The sequence below is a fragment of the Lichenostomus cassidix genome, unplaced genomic scaffold (assembly GCF_008360975.1).
Source record: "Lichenostomus cassidix isolate B80296 unplaced genomic scaffold, HeHo_3.0 HiC_scaffold_772, whole genome shotgun sequence".
NCBI lineage: Eukaryota > Metazoa > Chordata > Aves > Passeriformes > Meliphagidae > Lichenostomus > Lichenostomus cassidix.
In genome coordinates, this window is record NW_028147600.1 from 171,235 (window position 1) to 173,824 (window position 2,590).

At 49.0% G+C, this 2,590-nt stretch overlaps 1 long non-coding RNA gene across 1 annotated transcript; it reads right to left on the bottom strand.

Annotated features, from left to right (window-relative positions):
• Positions 1-397: 397 nt before the first annotated feature.
• Positions 398-2,340, bottom strand: LOC146421843 (uncharacterized). The gene is made up of 2 exons (XR_014848452.1): positions 2,224-2,340; positions 398-1,830 (listed from the first exon to the last, which is right to left on the bottom strand). It is a non-coding gene; the product is annotated as an uncharacterized LOC146421843 (long non-coding RNA).
• Between the last annotated feature and the right edge of the window lie 250 nt (positions 2,341-2,590).

The following is a 2,590-nucleotide window of genomic DNA, read 5'->3' on the forward strand; positions in this document are numbered from 1 at the left end:
CCCATTATTCCCATTATTCCCATTATTCCCATTTTTTCCCATTATTCCCATTCCATCCCCATTATTCCCATCATTCCAAATCCCATCCAAATTCCCATTATTCCCAATCCCATTATTCCCATTCCCATTCCATTCCCAATTCCCAATTCCCAATTCCCAATCCCATCCAAATTCCCATTATTCCCAATCCTAATCCCATTCCCACTCCCATTATTCCCATTATTCCCATTATTCCCATTCCATCCCCATTATTCCCATTCCATTCCCAATCCCATTATTCCCAATCCCAATCCCATTCCAAATCCCATTATTCCCATCATTCCCATCATTCCCAACCCCATTATTCCCATTTTTTCCCACAAGGATCGAGACAAACAAACTCAAACGACACCAAAGATTTCCAAAATTTCAATAATAAACTTCATCCCAACCCCAAAACAGCACCAGATCAATGCCAGATCAATATCAGATCAATGCCAGATCAATGCCAGATCAATATCAGATCAATATCAGATCAATGCCAGGCTGTGCCTGATCAATGCCAGAGCAATGCCAGATCAATACCAGATCAATGTCAGATCAATGCCTGATCAATACCTGATCAATGTCAGATCAATATCAGATCAATATCAGATCAATGCCAGGCTGATGCCTGATCAATGCCTGATCAATGCCTGATCAATATCAGATCAATATCAGATCAATGCTGGATCAATTTCATATCAATGCCTGATCAATGCCGGATCAATGTCAGATCAATGCCAGACTGATGATGGATCAATGTCAGATCAATACCAGATTGATGTCAGATCAATGCCCAATCAATGCCGGATCAATGCCAGGCTGATGATGGATCAATGCCAGATCAATATCAGATCAATGCCTGATCAATGCCAGATCAATACCAGATCGATGTCAGATCAATGCCAGGCTGATGCCTGATCAATGCGTGATGAATACCGGATCAATGCATGATCAATGCTGGAATGATGCTGAATCAATGTCGGATCAATGTCAGATCAATATCAGATCAATGCCTGATCAATGCCAGGCCGATATTGGATCCATGTTGGATCAATGTCAGATCAATGCCCAATCAATGCCTGATCAATGTCAGATCAATGCCAGGTCGATGTCAGATCAATGTCAGATCAATGCCTGATCAATGTCAGATCAATCCTGGAATGATGTCAGATCAATGCCTGATTAATGTTGGATCAATGTCAGATCAATGCCTGATCAATGCCAGGCTGATGCCTGATCAATGGGTGATCAATATCAGATCAATATCAGATCAATATCAGATCAATATCAGATCAATATCAGATCAATGCCCAATCAATGCCCAATCAATCAATACCAAATCCATCCCGGACTGATATCGGATCAATGCCGGATCAATACCAGATCACTTCCATCCCAATATCGGATCAATGCCTGGTCAGTACTGACCAATGCCTGGTCAATACCACTGCTGTGGTCACTCTGTGGTCACTGCTGTGGTCAGTGCAATGTCCAGTGCTGTGGTCACTCGGGGGTCACTCTGGGGTCACTGCTGTGTCCAGTGCCATGGCCGGAGCTGTGGTCACTCTGTGGTCACTCTGGGGTCACTGCTGTGGTCACTCTGGGGTCACACCGCAGTCAGAGCTGTGGTCACTCTGGTCACTCTGGGGTCAGTGCTGTGACCAGAGCCATGTCCAGTGCTGTGGTCACTCTGGGGTCAGAGCTGTGTCCAGTGCTGTGGTCACTCTGGGGTCACTCTGGGGTCAGTACTGTGTTCAATGCCATGGCCGGAGCTGTGGTCACTGCTGTGGTCACTCTGTGGTCACTCTGGGGTCAGGGCTGTCCAGTACTGTGACCAGAGTGTCTGTGGTCACTCTGGGGTCACTGCTGTGTCCAGAGCCATGGCTGGAGCTGTGGTCACTGTATGGTCACTCTGGGGTCACTCTGGGGTCACTGCTGTGTCCAGAGCCATGGCTGGAGCTGTGGTCACTCTGGGGTCTCTCTGGGGTCAGAGCTGTGGTCAGTGCCGTGGCCAGTGCCATGGCTGGAGATTTGGTCACTCTGTGGTCAGTGCTGTGGTCAGTGCTGTGGTCACTCTGGGATCACACCAGGGTCAGAGCTGTGGTCACTCTGGTCACTCTGGGGTCAGAGTCACATCCACTGCTGTGGTCACTCTGTGGTCAGTGCTGTGTTCAGTTCCATGTCCAATTCTGTGGTCACACCAGGTTCAGAGTTGTGTCCAGTGCTGTGGTCACTCTGGGGTCACTCTGGGGTCACACCAAGGTCAGAGTTGTGTCCAGTGCTGTGGTCACTCTGTGGTCACTCTGGGGTCACACCAAGGTCAGAGTTGTGTCCAGTGCTGTGGTCACTCTGGGGTCACTCTGTGGTCACACCAGGGTCAGAGTTGTGTCCAGTGCTGTGGTCACTCTGGGGTCACTCTGTGGTCACTCTGGGGTCACACCAGGGTCAGAGTTATGTCCACTGCTGTGGCTGGAGCCATGGCTGGAGTGATGTCCAGTGCTGTGGTCACTCTGGGGTCAGTGCTGTGGCTGGAGCTGTGGTCACTCTGGGGTCACTCTGGGGTCAG